Raw genomic sequence first — 22,397 nt, 5'->3', positions numbered from 1 at the left:
CATTCCCTGCTTTCTATTGTGTTGAGCTCTAATATAATTTGCCTGGCATTGTGCTTGAGCAGTTTTCATCTTTAGTGAATATTTTTTCCTCTTTTTACTTTTATAATATCATAATTTGTGACTCTGAATTTGATCCAGCTGCATATGTATTTGGAACTCATAGACACTTGATGTAGTTACAGCTATATATAGCAGGAATGGCTTTTAGCATAGAGGTAAAGAGTTGTTTAGAAGTATCTAGAGTATATGGGAGTAGTGCATAATAGAAATCTTTCTGAGCTCAAGTAGAATATTCATAAATATTGTTTAGGATTTAAAGAGAAGGACAAATGCTTTTAGCCTGTGACTGTGCCAAGTTAATTCTTTCAGTATCTAATACATGAAATTACAGGATATGAAGGACATAAGAGAGACCTTCCAGATTATTCTGTTACCCTCCCTTTCACACTATTCATTAGGAATGATTTCTGAGTGAATTCATGATGCTGCAAATAAATACTGTTAAACTGAAGACCTGAATAAGGTAATTCTGTGGTAATTATCAAAAAGTGAAGCACAGATATTGTCAGTAATGGCAGCTGCTTTTGCAAATGTTCTTTACCAGCCTGGAAGCAAATCTCAGTTTCTGAGATGGAAGATCCATGGATAATCAGTTGTTATAGTGATATTGCTGCACTTGAATGTGAGGTTTCCTTTTTAAAGCACTTAAATAGTCTCCATGAAATTACAGGCATTAGGTAACTTCTGGGAGTTTTTGTACCTTGGGGAGGGCTTTGCCTGCATTGTGTAGGTCAGCAGCCTTTTTCCAACAAAATAGTAATCTGGCAGATTTCACAAAATCTTTACATTCTCATAACTCATGTCTCAAATTATTTGTTCTGTCTGCTGGAGAGAAGTGGTGTAGTTCTTGTTGCTAGCCCAGAATATTAACAAAACTGTGGGGTTTGGGGGGGGATGCACCTACTCCAAGCTCTCAAATGGACGCCAAAGGAACAGCTTATTGTGATACCTAGTAATTGGCATTAACTATAATAGCATTAACTTATTTTAGCTCCACATATAGTCTTTATATATTTGAATGGAACAATAAATCTCACTTTGCAACAGTACATGAAGCTGTTCAAGAAATAATAGAATAGTTCAGTTGGAAGGATATGAACAATTCTGCTTTCATGAGAGGCCAAGATTCTGAAACATGGTTTCTGCTTATATGGCAAGTTTGGAAGGTGGTTAGATAAAGAATATCCATGATGAGTAAGGTTATATTAGCACATTATGTATGACAGAGTTTTCCAAATAAGCAGTTTCTCTCCTCAGCAGATCAGAGAGACAACTTGTAAATACACTTACCTTATAATCACAGCATAACTATTTTCAGAACAAAGATCACATATTTTTGTGTGCGTGGTTAGCACCTCTTTTATATGAGGACAACTTCAGCAAACTACTGCATCCCAGGACATCCATGCTTAATGTTATTCGTGGTATGCTGTGATGAGATCCAACACAGCAACTGTGCATGCACTGACTATGGAGAGAAGTGAGGGGAAAAAAGATCCTCATCCCCAAACATGATTTTTTGAGTCCATTCTTCTTATTGCTGTGTATTTATCATTGGAAGAAGTGTTGCTGTCAGGCCTCCCACTTGGAAAGTGTTTATATATATTGTCTGCATTGGAAGTGCTTAACTAGGCAGAATATGTGACTGTCACCGTTGCTGCTGTAGTTGAAGTTGGCCTCATTTTCTTTACAGTTGCCTGTGATCTGCAAACCCAGTAATGAAGAAGGAAAAAAGAAAGGAAATCAAACAGTACTATATATCTCCTGGGTGTTTCAAAGCCACAGAGTACTAATTAAAGTCTCAGACTTAAATATGCAGTCCTTGGAGGTATAAAACAGTGCATAGGTTAGCTAGAAACCGTAACTTCACAGATTAACAGTGGCAAAATAAAAACATAATTGTCTGGGGCAAGTTAACTTGGGTGATAGTATATTTTAATTTGTATAGGTGTTGATTTATACATCTGAAAACTCTTGTTTATTTTCCCAGCATTTGCATATATTGTCTGTGTTAGATGCTTGAGCTGTAAGATGCCAAGAGATGATCCAGTGTGGTGCAACAATTACTGTCATGCATTATTCACAATGTTCAAGCTGTGCCTTCTTTTCCTCACCCCAGGATAGTGTCCCACCTTTGCTGGCTCACCTCCTCACAGGAGAGAGGATGATTCAGACTGTGCAGAAATGCTAATGAGAAGCTGTTAGAGCTTGATGCTTAAGAAATTTCATGCCAATACTTTTTAGTCTGTCTTCTTTACCTTCAGAGTATCTCCAAATGAATCAGTTGTTGCACTTGTTTTCCTCTGCCCTCATGTTATAACCAGATGAGTGGTATCCTGTGTGGTCTGTGAGAGAGAAGGTCAGAAACAGAAATAATATGTGGAAACAGCAAAAATAGGACTATATTAAGAGCAGATACACTTCAAGGAAGAACTAAAAATACCTTCTGAATAGACGTATGTGTGTGTGCATACACAAATAGAAGCAAAGCTTCAGTGGCCAGTATAGGGATTCTGTTGCTTAGATATTTGGTTCCCTTAGTGATCTGTGGATTTTAATTTCCCTGCTCAGAAAGTGTTCTGGGGAGTTTGGTTTTGAGGGTCTTTTTGTTTGTTTGTTTGTTTTTAAGATCAGCAATAATTTATTTCCTTACTGCTTGTGAATTCTTAAAATTTTACTGGTTTAAAACATCTCTTTTATGTGTGAAATCCCAGTAAATGCTTCAAGTAAAAAGAGGGTAAAAACAAAACAAAACAAAACAAAACACAAAAAAATCTTCCAATCTTGTTAGAGTATCGGGCTTGCAAATATTAGAAAATTCCTGAGTGATGGTCGCCTATCAAACTCTGGTTTGTTTCATCATTATTTGACAGCCCCAGAACTTCAGCCTGGCTCTTTCCTCCTTCCTCTGCCATCCCTTACAAGACAGCACCAGGAGTACATATTAGGGAGCCTCCAGCTCTTCTTTCTAAGTCTGGAATACCAGTAGCTTGTGAATATTGGGAAGAGCAACTGGGAAGTCCTGCTTCTTCCCTGATAGCTCCAGGTGGGAAGTGCTCAGTAGTGGTTGTACGTCTAACTGTTGTCTGTGGGCAGAAGCTGTAGAGGAGATGATGCAGGGGACCTCTGTAAGGTCTAACAAAGGCTGTGAGTCACATGAAAACATTTCTAGAGGTTTGTATTTTGTCAAGACCTTTGTTTTTCTTTGTATCTGTGTAAATCACAGAAAATCTAAACTTGATCCGTGAGAAGTTTTATGGAATCAGGTGGCTTTGGGTCTGCTCCAGTCCTGCTTCCTCTGGTTTCTTTAACCTGACAAATAATAAACTTTCCTCTAACCATCTCTGACTTCTGGGAATCAGCTGAGGACTTAGAAGTTCAGTAAATCAGCCTGAAGACAGAAAGTAAACATGGAAGATTTCAATCCACAGTTAAAAGTTTTCATTGAGTTTTATAAGCAACTGGAAAACAACATTTTATAATGGGAGGTATCAAGCAGCTTCAACTATAACATTGAATTGAATGTTCAGTGGAAGTGAACTGTAATGTTCCACTTAATGTAATCTCAATAATGTGTTTTGCAGTAGAAAGGATGGCTCATAATGTGGTGTAGACAACATTATACACGTGAGTTGCAAAGAAACAAAAGTTCTTGGCACCAAATATCTTACCTTTCACATGTGGCAATGTGCTAAATGAGTCACAGAACAGAATAATTTTGTGGTTTTTTGTGGATTTCTTGACAGCAGAAGAACAGAATTTTAAAATCGCTGGTTTTATTTTAAAAAATTATCTTAAATAGTGCTACTAATTGCAGCAGCAAGAAAACCATTGAGTGGTTTACACAGGGTTATGTGTTAATCATGGTGTCTGGAGAGTGATGCCTCGTGCCATCTGGGACTTCTTATGCAATTATTTGCCTGAGGATCTAAGCCCTGACAAAAGTCAGGTGCTCGGAGATGTATGAATATATAAATCAGCAAAGCAAAAATTAAAAAAAAAAAATTCATAAAATTTACTGTGAATTTCTTATGTCAAAGAATTTTATGAACATGTTGAAAAATTTTAATTGTTATCAACATCTAGGAGTATGAGCTGTTTTGGTTGGTTTGTTTTTTTTTTTAAAGTACCTGTATTAATAAAATATTTTATTATTTATGGCTTTATGGAGGAAAAAAAAGGTTTTAGTTGTCTTGATGTTTGAACGGTTCAAGAAAAAGTAATTTAAAATAAAGTTACATTGAGCTAAAAAGCGTTTGAAAGATGTAGATATGAGAAGATAAGTGAGAGCTGTGCCAATCACGTTATTAAGTCTGAGGCCTGAAATAGAAGGCAATCTGGGCATTTGATTTTAAGCCAATAGACATCTTTGGATTGAAAAACTGAGTTACATCTGGCCCTCTGCTGAGCTTCTGTCTTTAGGACCCCATGTCCACATAATGCAAATATAAATATATGTAAATATAAATTTAAATATAAATATATAAATAAAATGCATGGCGTGCATTTGAAACAACAATACAGGTCCATCATGAAAGAGCACTTTCTAACAGAGTGTGACTGATAATGGTTGACTTGACAGAATGCCTGTGGAAATTCAGGAGATTCAAAATAACACCAAACACAGTCAAAAAAATGTGTAGTAACAAGGACATAATTTTCTACTCTAGTCATAAAGTAGAAAATTTGGTGTTTGAAGTTCTTGTACTCAGAAATGTAGAAGACTTCTTTGCCAAGACACCTCTGTTCTTAGAGCTTGTGTTGCTTGTGTTATTTCCAAACCATCAAATGTGGTTTCCCAGGGCCTTCTAATTTTCTATTCCTGGCTTGATCACAAAGTCTCTGCTGCATTCTTCTTCTCTTTGACCCTCTTCAGAATCTGCACTGTTTATCACACTTTCTGCAGTAACATCTTCACTGTTTACTCCTGTATTTTCCTCTCCCAGTTTGTCTCCCTACCCCCTCACTGTTTCAATGTATCCTCATAAAAACAAACAAAACCCCCACCTACTCCTAGGGAAGAAAGATGATAGACAGAGTAAGTCTCAAGATGTAATGAGAAGATGGAAGACAGTATTTTTGGTTTTGGCTGAGCAGTGCAGTTAAGGATGCTCTTCAGAATTGCTACTTAGGCAAAGCATTGATGTCCTGGAACTTTCTTAGGAATACCATTTCTTACATATACTTAATTTTATTACTGATTTTTGGCACAAAAATATTCCATGTCCCTTTCTTCTTACTGATATAACTGAATTTGTTGGAAATATGAAAATGGAATTGTGGGAATATATATGTAAGTTAATGGGAGAAAGTTCATTATATCAAGATCTTTCAATGTTTTCTTTCTTCTTCTTGTAACTCTTGAATTAGTTTGGGTCTTTGTTATCTGTAGTGCTTTGACTTTAAGGGTCTTACATGTTTGGAGTGACCACCAGGGCTGCCTGATATGCTGGTGGTACTACTTGTGGTAGAAGCAAACTGACTGTCAAAACAATAGAAACTTGATCACAAGTTTTGATATGGTGGATATTTAGGCATTCACTCATGCCCCTTAAATAATACTTAATTCCAAATTCCATTTTTCCTGTACACGTCAGAGTAAAAAAAAAACAAAAACCAAAGGAAAACAACAAAACAAACCAAAAAAGAAGGCCAACACAGAATTACAAACAACCCTAAAATATTATAGCAGAAATACGTGTAATTATACATTTAAGAAAAGGTGGGAAAAACAGTAAGTCTTGTTACTAGGTTTCTGTACAGCCAAACAGAATCCAAGAGGAACATCATCAGGTTGTATGTATTGTCATAGTCCCTTCATGGTAACTCAATTAAGATCAATATGTACAAGCTGAGAATGTGCACTGAAGTGTGCATATAAACAGCTGGTGCTTAAAATATCTAAAAATATTTGGAGAATGAAATAAACTGTGAAGACTCTTTTTTTGTCTTTCAAGAGATTTAGCCCTATAGACCATATATGTAAATTTGAACATATACCAAGGTCATTTCGTGACAGGAACCACAAAGCCTGAGATGTAAGATAGGTTAATAAAATGATAATAATATAGTAATAAAAGAATTCTAACTCTCTGCTAAACCAGTTGTCAGTTATTTTAAGGTACTCAACGTGACATATAAAGTTATGGAAATTCCAAAGAAATGAGGGGAACAATTTTGTGAAATTTTTTGAGAAAAAAGAAATAGAATTACATTGATTCTTCTTTTCAGAGCATGCTTTGAGAATAATTTTTCTTTACTGATGCATATACCAAAAGAATACTCTGCTGCAATCTCTCTGCATTGATTTCCAGAACTTGAGGGTGAAACACATAGTATGTTTTTCATACAAATTTGTTTTGATTAAGGTGCAAAATTACTAGTTTTTTGACCAAGTAAACTTGTAGAAACGTTAAGCCCAGTTTTGGAAAGGTCAAGCTTAAATAGGATGAGTGCATGGGTTCTCCTTACTGGGTGGAACATGGCTCTTCTTCAGGTCATGCAGCTGACTCTGAGCTGAGTCTCATAAGGTGAATTTAGGCCCTGTCTCTGAGAACAGCTTAAACCAACTGGTTAGTATTCATACCATGTAAAATGAAAAAGGGGAAAGCAGATAAGACTGTCCCTTGGCTCCTTTGTTGCTTAGTAGATTGGAGAATAAATCCAGATAAGTGAAGCATGAGGCTTTTGCTTTATGTAGGTGTTTGCCACTTCTATAGTACCAATACAGTAAAATCACCACATATTTTCCCACCCCCTACGTACATAAAGTTAAAAAATAGCTTACGCCTGAGATGTAAAATTAATCTTGTGGAGATCAGTAGCCTGCTGCTATTTTCAGATTCTGTTGCTTCCATAGAGATTCATTTCCCATTTCAAATTGGTAGGGGAGCCATAAAATATTTAAGTACCTATGAATGTGGAGTTCTTTGGTTGGACATGATTGTGTCAGGATATAGAATATCTTCAATTAACTCTGAAGACTTCATCTATACAGATTTATGAAAACAAAAACAAAAAAAAAGGTGGTAACATCTCAAATTACTGCTATAGAACTTAACTTAGTTATTTTAACTCACCTTCAGATTAAAATAGAATTAATTGCTCATTTGCCATACTAATCAAAAGCAATGCATTATATTAAAACAAGGGGAAAAAAGCTTCCTCACTGAGCTGAACTGGAAAAAAATTACACATCTCTTGAATAAGTTCTCCAGGTCTAATTAGCTACTTTATTCTCTCTGTAGCATACACCCCTTTGAGAGACATTAACATGCCCAAATAGACAAAGATAATATATCAGAACAAATCCTTTATACTCTTCTATACTATATATATGAAGTATAGAATATTCTATACTACTATACTATATTATACTATACAGTCCATCCAGAAAACTCTTCAGAATTCTTCAGGCTCGTCCCTATCTGTTCAGATGATATTTTATTTTTGCCTTTTTCCTTCCAGTTCAGGAGGCAGAGAGGAACCCCACATTGCTGTTGACAGTCAGCTGCTAGGTCCTTCACCAAGCCTGTGGTATTGGTGGTAGAACTTCACACACTGAAGTGACACATTTAAATTTCTGTCCCCAAGAATCACCATTCTCCATTTGACTCCTTGACTTTCTCCTGTCCTGGATCCCATGCATTAACCTCTCCTGTCTTAAGAGAAGTTTAATGTTTCCTGTGAATTTTCTTCAAACAAAGGGTCCATTATTTAATCCTGTGCACCCAGATGTTCCAGTTGGACTCTGGGAGGGGGTGAGGGATGAAGAGGAAGTGAGAATCAGAAACAGTAAAACTTTCATAAATGGCTGTTCTGTTGTTACGGATTTTGAAAATAGAGTATGTGCCTGCTGTGTTCCATAAACACATGAATTGCATTAGGTACAAGCCAACACATTTTATTTAAACATATCTAAATATTAGAGGGAAACCAGCAAGGAGTAATGGGTGGCAGGGAAAAATCAGGGGGAAGAAGAAAGTGTTCTGCCTGGTTTGGCGAGTAATAACTGGATTGCTAGACATTTATTGGGTGATACTGAAAGAGCAAACAAATGTAAATCATCTAATTAGGAAACAGAAAAAAAAAATTGAAAAGAACTTAAAAAGACTTTCAAAGCAATAGCCATAAATGTGCCTGTTGGTTTGCTCTTCATAATAAAGAATGGGGAGCACAGTATCTGATATACACAAGATTTCTCTCAAGGTGCAGAATGAAATTGATGTGCCAGTATAAAATAGGGATTTATGTTGGTTTTGCATTTAGCACACTTGGGACAAAAGTTCTGAGTGGATGTTTGTGACAGTTGGTCACTAGTGGATGTGTAACCCTTTCACAGAAAATGATTTATGTTATCTTCACCCACAATTAATTGAAATGCAAGTTATTGGTCAATGTGTGTGTATCCTACCATATTAATAATAATTTGCAGGATGATAGAGATTGTTTCAGCTGCCTAAGTCAATATGGGAAATCAGTGACATTATAAATCATGGAACAAATTATCTTTTATCTTAAAAGGGAGTGAAAACACTGCTGTTAGATTTATGTGAATGGGCATATGCTCTTGCACCTAGCTGTTCGGAAAGCAAATTAGTCAAACAGGTTTCCATATGGATGCATTTGAATTTTCAGATTAAAAATGACTACAACATTTATCCTTTTTAGAATTCCTTCTTAATTTTTTTGTTGCTGTGTCTCTCATTAAGTAATACATTATTTTAACACCCTTTAAATTCCAATACTTTTTTAATTCTAAATTATGTGCTTGGCTAGTAGGCTGTAAAGTTCACATAAGCAAGCAGTTTAGTAGCTTGAAAAGTAATTGCACATCAGCTCAGCTGCAGCAATTGCCCATGTGCACATAATTTAATCTTCTTCTATTGTCAGCTCAGCTAAGCCGTGTTGCATTAACTCACTTTTACCATGCATATATGCAGATAATTGCTGTGACTCAGCTGACACTCAGTAACTTGGGAAGCTGCAGTAACCTGAGCATCTATGAGCCCTTTTAATTTTTTTCTTAAATTACAGTCTTAAACCAGACCTAATGAAGTTTTTTTTTTTTTTTTTTGTCTTTTTAAAAAATACTGTTATCCTTTTTGATTGGGCATGAATCCTTTTATTTTTTTACTTTTTTATTATTTTTTTTTTTGCATGTGGTTGGATCAGGCAGGTTCTGCACATTAATTTGGGGTTACAGAGACCTGTGTCCACAGCTGTGGCTTGCACTGCTGTGAAAAGAGAAGTCAAAACTCTCTCTCTGTCAGAGACACGGGGAGTGAGAGCACTCATCAACAAGCTCAGCACAGACCAGCACGTTGGAGCCACGAAACAATCTCCTGCCCACATGGGAGTCTGCAGGAAAGGGTGGGAGGTTGACGGCTTTTTGGAGCTGGCCCCATTTCATCTTAATCTGCTCTGGCTCCTGATCTTTTCAAAGTCTCCCCATTGTGCATGTGATTTCTGCTAAACACGCAGAGAAATTTTTAAGATCAAGACCATATGATATAGCAAGATTAATCTACCCTTTGGCCTTCACCTCTCCCTCCCACTGGGGGAGAGGTTTGGTTCTGCTAATTTGTCATGTTACTTTTTTTTTCTCCTGCCATCATTTTTTTCTTCCTCATGGTTCACCTAAATTGGGGATTTTGGCCCAAACACACTCAGCATTTAATGAAGATAAATAGAATTTTTCATGTCCACTACATGAATTTTCAAGTCATCATTGTTTATTTCACCCAGTTTTAATGTGGAGAATTTGTAACTCATTTGTAGAATATAAGTGTTTTTTCACTTCTCTTATAGATTGTGGCTGAGTGAATCCCCTTAGGTCTGTGAAGCAGATGTGTTAGTTCAGCCAGTATAACAACTTCATTCCTTCCCTCATCTTCTGCAGTTTGAATTGTTATGATATGCAGTAATTAAATATGAATAAATGAAATATCAGAAGGTAATGAAGCTGCAGTCCCCCTCTGTCATGTTAAGTCACAGATGAGAGGTGCCTGTGAGTAGGAGCTGTGGCTAATGATGTCTTCTGCCTCAAAGTCTCTGATTAGTTTGGGAGCATTTGTGTAAATTTTTCTGTTGTCTTTGCATCAATAGTTAGGAAAAAAAATCTTTTGCCTCGATAAAATATATATGGATCTTTATAGTCTCCTGCATCATCAGTCCAGTCTTTTTGTGCCTTTTGACACCTGAATAATAACTGGATGTGGACCACATTTTTGCAGGTAACAACTGTGTAATTCAACTGTGTTATCTTATTAGGTATCATTATGTAATTTGGAAGCTTGTGAGAATAAAGGGTTGGGGCTTGGGGATAGATGCAGAGTACCTCTATTTATCTAATTCTGGTTTTGAAATAATATTTATCTCATTGAAGTATTAGGTTCAGTGAAGGAATGGAAGAAATAGCCAAATGAAAGTGTTTGCATTTGCGTGTTTCAAAACAGTGCAGATGTTAAACCAGGTATTTTAGATCCTACAAATCCTTCTCTGCTGGGAATAAGATATGAACTGAGTGTTCATGCTCTTCTGAAACATCCTATCTCGATAACGGCTTTCAAACCATCTAAAACATTTTGTCTATATTTCTTTTATCTCAGATTTTAAATAATTAATTTGGGACACTAGAAATTTAATTGCAGGCTCCACTGTTTGTACTCTAGTCCTCTAACTCTTGAGAAAGCTGTAAAATATCTGGTTTATAATTTACAAGAAGCTGTCATTCGGTTTTATCAGAATATGATGAAAATGAATATTAAGGGAAGGAGCTCTTCTTCAAGCAGGAAGGCAATTTGAATCAGGTTGTCTACTTGGAAAAGTTCTGCTTGTTTGAAACAGTTCAGGGAGCTGGAAAACTTCTGCTCTTCCTCGGCTGAGTCAGTTGGTCACAGAAGATTCATAAATCCATCAAATGTTCCTTGCTCCTGGCTTTAGACCTGAACTGCTGGGAAAACACCACTGTCCAGTTGCAGTCTATAGAGTGATGGTCCAGTCTATAGGGAGACTGGACAATCAAAATAACTGAGGATTTGTTTCTCCTGTGCTTTATTTTTTAATTTGCACTGGTGTTTCTTTCTAATATTTGCATATGTTTTCCCAGTATTTCTTTATTGCTAGAAATACTTTTCTTTAAAACAATGTACATGATACTCCTATGGTTGATGAACTGCAATATCTGTCACAAAAAGACAGCGTGGAACATAATAATAAGGAAAGAAACTGGACTGGGACTGATTATTTTTTTTTTTGTCAGGACCACCACAGAATTCCTGTTAATACCAGAGATGCCCAAGTGAGATTTAAATAAACTCTCCCACAATCTGTGGCAACAGCACAGAAGTTAACATATGCTCATTTACCTTCCCAAGTTTCGTTTTCGTGTGGCTGGTTTGCTACCAGGATTCAAGTTAAATCTAGGATGGTACCTCCAGATCTCTGAGCTGCTGTCACAAAGTAAAGGGGGCTCATTAACAACCTCTCATTTGTTCGTAGCATTCTTTCAGCCCAGGAAAACACGCCTCATCTACACAACAGAGCTTTGGCATCCGGAATTACCTTTTATCTCCACAGGTTTGCAGGCAGGCACATGTAAATGGGGAGTAAGCAAACAAAGCCCAGCTTGTGGCACCTAAATAGAACCACATGCAGCAAACCTCAGCCAGCAAGGCAGCTGCCAGCAAAGCTTCAGCATCAACACATCCCAGGAGCAATGTCAGCGGCTGCGAGCCCAACAACATTTCTGGCAGTGATGTTTTCCAGTTTAGGCCTGGCCACACTTTACATCTCCTGCCCATCTGTTTGTTTTGCATTGTGTTACATCATCCCAATTGCAATCTTTAAACTATAAAATCATCAGGGGATCATAGAGAGGGGGAAGCTGCCTTGTGCTGGTCGCCTCAGGGAGAACTTTCTGTTCATAGAAGTTGGTGTCAGAGAAAGTACAGAGGCTTTTTTTGTGGGAGGAACAGACATATGGGAATCTGGGACTGACACTGACAAAACCATGGGGAGGTTAGAAACAAATTGCAAAGTCAGGGCAAGGATATTTTTTCTTCAATAGTTCTGTGTTTTGATTATGAAGTGAATTTATGATGTTCTTGAAGAGCTTCCTGGGTTCCAGATACCGGTAGAATGGAAATTAGGAATTCTAGAGGCTGTGTTTTATCATCATTATTGTTGACTAGTTCAGCATTTTGTAGCTTTGAACAACGTTGCTATAAAAGTGCTTAACTCTGTGACAAAGAAGTCACATTTTCTTTTAGAATATCTAGAGGTCTGTCCTGTGAATAAACCTAATTTTCAATTTAACTTTTTGATTCAGCTGTGTTTAGAATTCCCGGTAATTGTTTTTTGAAAATATTACTGTAAAAATAATTATATTGGAACGGCTTTTCACGAGAAGTTAGGTATTTTTTTGAGAATATTTATAGAAAGCAATTCAGAAAATATTTGCTCTGCATCAGGTCTTTACTGCTAGCTTTTCCTTATCTGTTCAGAAACAGCTTTTGAGTGTTGCATCCATTCTAAGGCTTCGAAAACTCTTCTAAATACTGAATAATCCTGGACTTCTAAATGCATGTTAGAGAGAAATAAAACTTTACATAAAGAACATATCTGAGAAAAATGTGGGTGACTAACGCTTAATAATATGGCAGAACTTGTTAAATTAATTATTTTTTTTCATCTTTCATAGTTGCTACATGAATTCAATGCAAAAGCAGCTCAGTGTTTCATCAACCCGTATGATGACCCTCTTCAAATACTTAGTAGAATTTCATCTTTATTAAAAAATTAGCAATGGATATGGTTCCACATTTGAATTTCTTTAAAATTAATGGAGGAGATACAAGGCTAGAGATGTTTCTTGGACAGAACCTTGCTGTACAAAAAATGATGGGGGTCAAAGATAGAAAAGATGAAACAGCCCTATGAAACTTTTCTACTGTATTGCTAGACTTGGCATAATTGTCAGTCATTTCATGGAAGATGTTCAGGTCAAGCTGCATTTGTCTAGTATCTGCTAAGTTTGTGTAACTCAGTGTGAAATAATTTTTATTAAGGACTTTAAAAACACAGTCTGCTAAAATGTTAGATACTATCATAAATGATAGCTGTCATTTTATAAGAGAGAGAGTAAGGCATTGCTTCCCACAATAACCTAACTCTATGTGTATAAATGTTGTTTTCTTGATAGCACTCCTCCTGTCCTCTTCTGCCTACCCACTGCTTGTTGATTATCATTTAAACATCAGCTGCATATTAAGCTGTGATCCTTGCTTTGAATGTTTACAGTTCAGACTGCTTCAGAAGATGGTATGGGCCAAAATGTTTTGAGTTGGTTAGCTTTTTTTTTTTTTGTTTTTATGACAGGTTTTTTTTTAACTGGGTAGCAGGTGTGAGTTTCTGGTTTTGTTTTCTTTTTTTCATCCTGGAAATGCCTATACCCAGGCTTATGAAGAAAAGATGTGTTTCCAGAGCAGACTGAGTTGTGGAAGATGAGCTAGAGCCATGCCTCCTAAAGCAACTCTAGCATCACAAAAGCAGTTTAGAACTATTTAATGAGAGTCAGAAAGGATATAATCAATGGAGTTGGTAAGAGGTGTCTGCTCTCAGTATGAAGTTCCATCATAATGTTGGTTTGGGAGGAATGTACATACATCTTAAACTATAAGAGAATATCAGCCAATAAGATTCTGAATTGTCTGTGAAGGAGAAACTGCTTTTTTTGGTAGGTATTAATTCTGCTAGTGCCCTATAGAGAGAAATTCTTAAAGCTAATCAATTTGGCTATTGAAGATAAATAAAAGATTTATGTCTCAGTACTCACCCCACTCAGGAAATTGTAATGATTTTAATTTACCCATTAAGCAAGCACTTTTCCCTTGCTAAAATGTTCTTGGACTTTCAGTCAGTTTTACATTAAGAGTGCTTCTCTTCCTTTTACTCTGCCTTTCAGCTAAATCCAGACAGAATTGCTGACAGTGATACAATTTTTGAGTCCCTTCTTTGAGTCAACTAGGAAGACTTAATCAGAAGAATCATAAAAAGGTTCTGAAAGGTCCCAAGGGAGGACCTGCTATACCTAAATTGACATTACATGCTTCTGGCTAACCTGTCTCTGGGAAGTTGTACTGAGGGATCCACATGTTCCAGTACTATTTATCCTTGCAGTTAAAAACATGTTTCCTCCTGTCTGAATTAATCTACTTCTTAGAAATGTAAGATCACTCTTTTGTGATACAACTAATAATAGGAATTTATTTTTTCTTCTTTGGGTAGTCTATTGAAGTATTGAAGGCTGCTACTTTGTCTCATTACCTTTTTTTCTGAGTTAGTTACCTTTCAATGGTCATGTTTCCCAAAGTTGTGACCTTTCTTGATATTCTCTCAACCCTCTGAAGGTGAAAACCATCTTTCTAAATGGGAGACACAAAAAGTGGATTTGTTGTGTCAGCTAACACTGCAGTACCCTCGGGTATCTTCTACAGAGTGCTCCTGTTCATCCCAGCAGGATGGTGATTCCCTTTGCTTCAGATGCAGACCCACTGCAAAACTTACATCTCTCTTTGTGGAACTGCTCTTTATTTCATATGCAACTGGTTCTTTTAGTGCCTTGGCTTCTGCCTGTGTTCTCTTCCTAATTCTTTTCTCGTTGGGCTTGTTAAGTTCTATCTGGTTTTATTTCTGATGACTTCTCCAGCTTTCAGGATTCTTCCAAATACCATTTATGTACTACAATGCTTACAGCTTTACCTGTGGTAATCTCCAGATTGAAAATATGTATTCAGCTTATTAATAAAAATATTGACTAATACCAAGCTCAGGAACAAAACCCTGGTGAGTTCCTTCACTCATTTTTCCTAGTTTGACAGTAAACCATTGACAACTACTTTGCATTGGTTTTCCAATATTCATCTGAAAAGCAGTGTCTGTAAGTATTTTCCTAAGCTGTGGCTTGGGTTTTAAAATCATGATTAGAAAAGTTTATCATCTTTACTGTCCCCTCTGTTATCCTAAAACTGCTGCTTTGACACTGTTTGTTCTTGACTGTTCTGAAACTCAACAGTTTTCTAAGTTGTCCCAGTTTTAAAGATCAGCTTTTGCTTTGATTTTTTCTAGTCTCTTGGAACTTTATTTGTCCTTCAGAAATTCTCAGAAAATAATGTCTGGTAGCTCAGATATTGTGTCAGTGTGTACTTAAATATTCTTCACATCTAGCTAATTTGAAAATGTTACCTAAGGACTGGCTAATCTGTTGTCTTCTTCTTGCCTTCTAATCCCCCTGCTGCTAAAGTTATGTGATGAACCTGCAGTTAGTCTTTTTAATGAATATTAAAACAGAGAAAAAATTAAATAATTTGCTTCTCATATTAATCTGTTTCTAATGGATTGTTTATATTTGCATTTTTTTAAATTTTTTTTTTTGTGCAAAGCTCTGTAAAAAAAGGGGGCTTTTGAAACTTAATAGTCTAGGAATTTTATTGTGCAGTATTAAGTGCATTATAAACATGCATATTTACTTGAGAAAAAACATCAAAGCAGAAATAAATAGGACGTTCAGTTTAAATACGTATTTTCTCCCTCGTCACAAATCAGTCACATAGAAAAATCTGTAACTGCAGGAGACCTGATTAAAACATATTGAAAGTTAACTTTGAAATGGGTATTTCTTGCTAATACCTTTAGCTGATGCTTTCCATGTGAAGCCAATGTTCTGCAAATGGGGATTTTTAATTTTCTAATAGTGGAAAGGACTTGAGCTTGTAAAGTGCCAAGAGAGTAATTTGAAATAGTCTGTAGTTGAAAACAAGTGATACTTTTCAGATATGAAGTAATAGTACCAAAAAAACAGAATTTGTTGGACTACCATATTGTTGCTTTTCTTGGGCTTGAATAATAAACAAAAAAGTAAAAATTATGATGGAATCCTTGGGTACTTGATACTTAGGATTATGTTAATATTTACCATATGGATTGGATAGGAGGTCTGTTTACTCTCATACTAAAGAACAAGATGACTTTTAGTACACAATTTGACAGATATTACCTCTTTATGCTGAACAGGGAAGCAAGCCATTGATCCTGATGAACAGAAAAGTTAAAAATTAATGAGTTTGTACCATTGACTCATTTCATCTCCAACTGCATGAATAAAACAATGCCAAGAAACATGTCATTCAAATCATGCAGATAATTAAAGCTTCTTAAGCATAATTTATAATAATGCAATTTCAGTTACAAAAATTAATGTTTTACACATGCAAATTCATTCACATGGATTCAATAGGAAATACTTCAGATTAATTTAGTCAAGTAGACTTTGCAGCATCATCTAATTTTGACTGCCCACAAATTTAGAATTGGAAAATAATTAGAAATTGTGTCTTGTTAGCAGTGATGAAAAATGGGTTTTAACTCCTTATTAATACTGCTGCGGGGTGGAATTTTTTATGATTTCTTCTCTGTTGAAAGGTAAAATTTAACATTGTTGTGTTTTTGTAGCCAAAGTATTAACATGGAGTTTTGTATGAGATGATTCTGTCAAAAAGGTTATGCACTTGGAGAAGGCAGGAAGCTAAAATCTACTCATACACAGTAAGATCATGAAATACAGCAAAAATCTTGTGTTACTGTTTGTTTTAGGTAAATGAGCCTATCCCCATCCAAAGGTACTGCTTCTAATTAGGGTTTGTTTACCAATACTCTATATCTGTATAGTTTTCATCGTTCTAACTTCCAGGTTTCTAGGATAGGTCACAGAAATTAATGGATTCCTTTGATGTAACAGGTAGGAAGGACCATGATGTGAATAGGTCATATGTATGCATCATATTTTTACCTTTCTAGTAGCCTATGAGTTCTGTCCTGCCAACATTTTGTATGTTATGTAGGCATGCATCTGTGAAGATTAAGTAGGAATTACCTGAAGCAACATTTTGATTGTATGTAAAATCTACCTTTTTAGAAAAAATTTCGGGGCTACTTAACTGAATTTAGAAACAAATAAGGGGTTTTAGTACACCAGAGAAGAATGAGATACTAGTGTTAATGCATGAATTAATAATTTCTTTATTTCTAACTTTAAAAGCATTTCTGGAGTAGTACATAGATCTGAAAGAATTCTTAGAGTAAAGCCATTCCTGAGAGCTTGCAAGATTATTTATTGATTTGCAATAAGACATTGGTGGCTTTATTTGTCTGCATTTTATTGTATGTAGCTTTTGAATACAAACCCAGTTTCAAAACGGGAGAATGATTTTTCACATGAAAGAGAATCTGACTTTTTCTATAGTTTATACCCCATTCAAAGCATATTTTTTAGCAGAAAAAAACCCCAAACCAAACAAACAAAAAATCAAAACATTTAGGTATTTGCTTGTCACACAGTTGAAATAGAATTCCTAATCTTTATCATGGGTGGAGGACTGGTTACTGGAAAGAAATGAAACCAGGAGATGTCTCAATAAAACAGGTATTTGCAGTGCAGATAGCTTAGTGCATGGGATAAACCTGCAGGAATTTGTATTCTCTGCATCCGGGACTGTCCCTCTGCATGAGGAACACATCGAATGAGAAGACTGCAGAACAAAATTGGAGTGGACACAAGTGTGACAACAGAAGATTTGAAACTACTTAAACCTCTGTGAAACACTCTCTGTCCCTTTCATTTCTGGAAACTGTATGAAAGTTACCCTTTTAAACATGTAATTACAAGTCACAGCTGCCACCAATTCATCAGAAGATTTGGGGGAACTGCAGTGTATCAGTGCCACTGGACAGGATGGTACCGTTTCCCTTTTGCTGCAGAGAGTGAAACTAAGTTCTGCAAACAGAAGATTGCTGGTTTTAATTCAAGGCATGAATGCAACTGAAAAGTAAAATCTTGTTAGCTGCACTAAGAATTAGCAACATGGAACAAATTACTCATAACATTGAAAACTAAAGTTGGTGCCTTATTTGTGCTAATGATTTACTGAATGGGCTGCAGACAGTGCTAGTGAGGCTGATGGGGTTAAGCAGTGGGGTAAGGTACCAGCCTTAGGCTTACAGTAAAGTGGCTTACCAACAACCATAGACATCCTTGATCTTCCCTCTTTGCTTATCTGTAGGATACAGATGTTGCTAAAACCAAGCTAAATGTTGTCTTTGAGAAACATTGGCAGGGATGTCTTTGAGATTGGCAGGGATACCAAAAAAATAAATATCTATCCCCTACACACAGAGAGAAAAGAAAAAAAAAGCAAAGCATAGCAGAGAGTGATATTTTAGCCCAGAAAGAACTTGTGCAGGCCAGACAATCAACTTCTGAGTAGCTGACAAGTAAGCCTATTTTGATCTCCTGGTAATTTAGATAACTTTTCACAGTCTTCTCTAGAAATGTGTTGAATTTGTTCATTTTATGACACATTTATTGCAGATTAGTTACTCTCTGCTGCTTTCTTCTCATTGTAAAATCTAATGAGCATAGAAGCTAATGAAACATTTTGGAAATGGAACATCACAGAGCTGGAGACTGGAGGCGTTATGATTCTGCATGTTTCCATCTCTTAATTACTTCATGCTTACCCTTTATCCATTTGACAACAGGAAGAATCAAAAGCTCATAAGTAAATATGTTGGGGTTCCTCCTAGTTGTACCAGCTCCTACTTCTGTGCAATGTCAGGAACTTCGTGTTCCTTTTCTTATCCTTATGGTGTCTCAATAATGTAAAATCATGGCCTTGGGAGGTTTCCTCTTTTCTCAGCCTTATTGTTGTTAATGTCTATTAAATGCCTCAGACCTCTGTGGTAATATTCCATGCTATAAAGGGATTGCAGTGTTACATGGTTAGTCTCACTGCCAATAGCCTGCACATCACTCTCCTGCTTTGTAGTTCTGTCTGTAGTTATACAATAGAACATCTTACTGCAAGATGTTTTGGCTGGAAAAAACATCCTTATTTTATCTGGCATGCTGAATTGGAAAGCAATAAGGCCTCTGATCAGCTCTTAAAGTAGTCCTTCTTTTGCTTCACAGAACCCTGGGCATCATAATTTTGTTACTTTAATCTTAGTCTGTGGTGAGCAGAAAGACTGGGGCTTCGTGATACATTTTTTTCCTCACTGGACATAATACAGAAGCATTTGGTGTTTCTTCTTGGCAGACCATGACCACATGAGAGAGTAAGGCAGCATAGCTCTCTTCTGTAGAGTTCAGATTTATTTCTGAAATAGTTTCTGCATCAAAAGAAAGTTGGGGGGACTGTGGTCTTCTATTTAATGTCTTTCCAAGGACCTCTTGTATAGCTATCAGAATACTGTTGATGAGAAGATGTGCATTTATATCCTTACCAGTATAGATTCTGTGTAGAAAATACAGTTTCAAAAACTGTGGGTTTCCTTGTTTGTTTGTTTTCCCTGCCTCTTTATGTACACATAATTCTCCCACAGCTACAAGCAGATTATGGTAACATCTTAGAGGAGACAAGCAGTGGTTGGGTGGTTGAGTGGGATCTTTTCCTACAGAACATTTTATTTCCCAAACTAAATGTGACAACAGAATTGCATACATAAACTCTTCATGGGTGCTGAGACCTTTTTACAACTATCAGCGTGGTTACTTTTAATCCATGACTGAAATCCTTTTAGACTCTGCACTAATATTGTCAGTCTTTCAAGACATGAACTGCCTGACTCTGGTGTGCACAGCACTCAGGCCTTGCCCATGTGGGTCTCCACAGGCCTTACTGTAGCCCGTGTAATTTATAAATAAACTTGTAAACCCATAGGAACAAAATTTATTGTAGAGTTCACAGTGGTACAAGGTGAGAGAATGTATGCTCATTTAAGCTACAACTCTCACAATCCTGAACTCCAGTGTCTCATGGTCACTGCAGCCAAGGCTGCCTTCGGCCTTCACATCCTCAATGAGCCCTTTTTTTTTGTGAGTGTGAGCAGAGCATCTCTTCTCTCTGTTTTTTTCTATCACTTGGATCAGTAAGTTATCATATATGGTCTCCATGATCCTCCTGCATCGTTTATCCCTTGCTGTGTTGTTCCTCAAGTTGGTTGAAGCATCCCTCAAGTGGACCAGGGCTGTGAATGTTAGGCTACATCTAGCTTTGAGCAGAAAATTGGACTAGAGATTTTCTTATGCCCAACCTGGATTGTGCTATGATTCTGTGATGATTTTTCACTTCACAAATTATAATATGAACATAAGATCATCCGTGTTTCTGCACCAGTGATGAGAGATTTAATATAGAGCTAGCTGCAAGATGTGGCTTCCTCGTGGGATAATGTGCCCCTAGTATAGGGATACTCAAGTAACAGTTCATGTAAGCCACCAGGACAACTTGCAGACCACTCCTAACATCACCCTTACTAAGGAACCTGTCAGTAGTGAGTGGTGCCTCCCTCTTTTTCTGAAATGGCAGCATACTTTATTGCATGTCAGCAGGAGTGCTTCTTGCTGGGGGAGAAGGAAGATGGTAACAAGATGCAATTAGCCTCTGCAGTTCAGGTCAACCACATTGTCCTTGTCTATGTGAGACAAACCCGAGATTAAGAAGAATAACCTTTCATCAACTATTTTCTCATTGCCGAATTTGTTAGGCAAAATTACAAAAGGGCTGTCTTGACTATTGTCCTAGATACCACTGTGCCAGTAGGATAGGAAGGAAGTCTGGACATGCATTTAGTTGTCTCCTCTTCCCTTTTATACCAATTCCTTCCCAGTCCTTTCTAGCACTCTGAGGAGAAAGACACATTCAAACACAAAATCTTATCTCTAGCCTCATTCTAACTTTGGTTGCTCATAAGGGATTCAGAGAATTTGAATGAGTATTAATACTTATAATGAGAATTAAGGTTTAGTCATGAATTGCAAGAGAGGGATGTAGATAATTTTTTTCTTTACGTGTTGGGAACGGGAAACTTTATATAGTAACATATATTACAGAAAGTAGCTGGCTGCTTCTTTGTGAACTCTTGGTTTTTTCTACTAAGCAAATTACTGTAGTCCAATAATGATAACTTTATTGAAACATTGTGCTATAGTCTTTTTGTCATATTTCTCATTAGAATATTCAGTTCCCTTTCTGACTAATTCCTATGCATGGGGCACACACTAGGATTACATTGTAGTTTTACAGGATTAAACAAGTTGGCTGTCAGATGTTGGTCCTTCTAAATCTTTGTTTACAAGAAAGGTGAAGAATTGATTTACATTTGAGATGGATAGATGGTTTCTGCAACAGAAGTTTATGCCAACACGTCGATGAAAGGTTCCTGCTGTAGTTACCTAGTGGAACCTAATTGAAAGCTTTATCTGATTCCTCCTGGTTTCAGTTGGTAATTTCCTCCTACATCACAGTAAATGTTTTTCTCCGTTTCCACTCATCGTTACCTATAAAATGAGAATAGTCATCAATGAATCACATAAAATGTCAACAGAAAGAAATTAGCTGCTATTGGGCATTAGAAAGGTGGGAGACTTTGGGAGGAAAAGCTTTGGGAAGACCAGGGCATTTTTATGGTTCTCTCAGCTGTGCTGGATGTTCTCTCAGTAACATATTGGTTCCTACTTCCATTTACTTCAGCAGCTTGATGGCAGACAAATAGTTAGGGCAGCCAAGAGAAATACTTTTCATTACATCATTCTCTGGTGGATATGTTTAAGTTAATTAGTTATGCTCAATTTTATTTCTTTGTTCTCTAATTTGTCTAAACTATGTTACAGGCTCCACTGATCATCTGTGAAGACTAAATAGTGTGCAGGCTTGTACATGGTATTTTCTGACTAGGGAGAAAAAAAATTCTTGTTTATTTCTCTTAACCTATGTTAAGGATCCTTAACCATGGGAAGAAAATGGGGAACAGGTTTGATACACAACTGAATGTTTACTGCTGTATTTTTAAACATGTGAAATATACTGACATCACCAGGTGAAGACAGTGTAAACACTGCTGTAGACTTTCAATTGTATGTTGGCTAAGAAGTGGAAATATTTTTTTCCCCTTGACTGTATAATATGTCTGGTGATTAATCTAGTATCCATTATGAGTGCAAGACATCAGCATTATGCACACTAAGTTCTTTCATCCTCAGGCCAAGAACCATTTTGCAGCTGTAATGCAAGAATGCCTACAGAGCTGTGTGGGAGTATATAAACTCTAACCTGAACATCTTGAGGTGTTCTCAAGTGGGAGGGTAATTTCGCCTCTTCATTGATTTTACTGATCTCTCTTATGAGCAAGTAGTGCCATTTCCCTCAACCTGTGATGAATTGCATGTGCTACACAATGTGGGCTGTTGCTCACCAGAGGATTAAGCAGGAACAACAAAC

General features: G+C 36.7%; 1 protein-coding gene across 4 annotated transcripts in view; it reads left to right on the top strand.

Annotated features, from left to right (window-relative positions):
• The window catches only part of DCLK1 (doublecortin like kinase 1), a 237,456-nt gene that overhangs the window by 140,173 nt on the left and 74,886 nt on the right, over nt 1–22,397 (top strand). The window lies entirely within an intron of this gene.

The sequence above is a fragment of the Heliangelus exortis genome, chromosome 1 (genome assembly GCF_036169615.1).
Source record: "Heliangelus exortis chromosome 1, bHelExo1.hap1, whole genome shotgun sequence".
Classification (NCBI taxonomy): domain Eukaryota; kingdom Metazoa; phylum Chordata; class Aves; order Apodiformes; family Trochilidae; genus Heliangelus; species Heliangelus exortis.
Note: the sequence above shows the minus strand (reverse complement) of the source record. Positions and strands in the feature narration are given on the sequence as shown.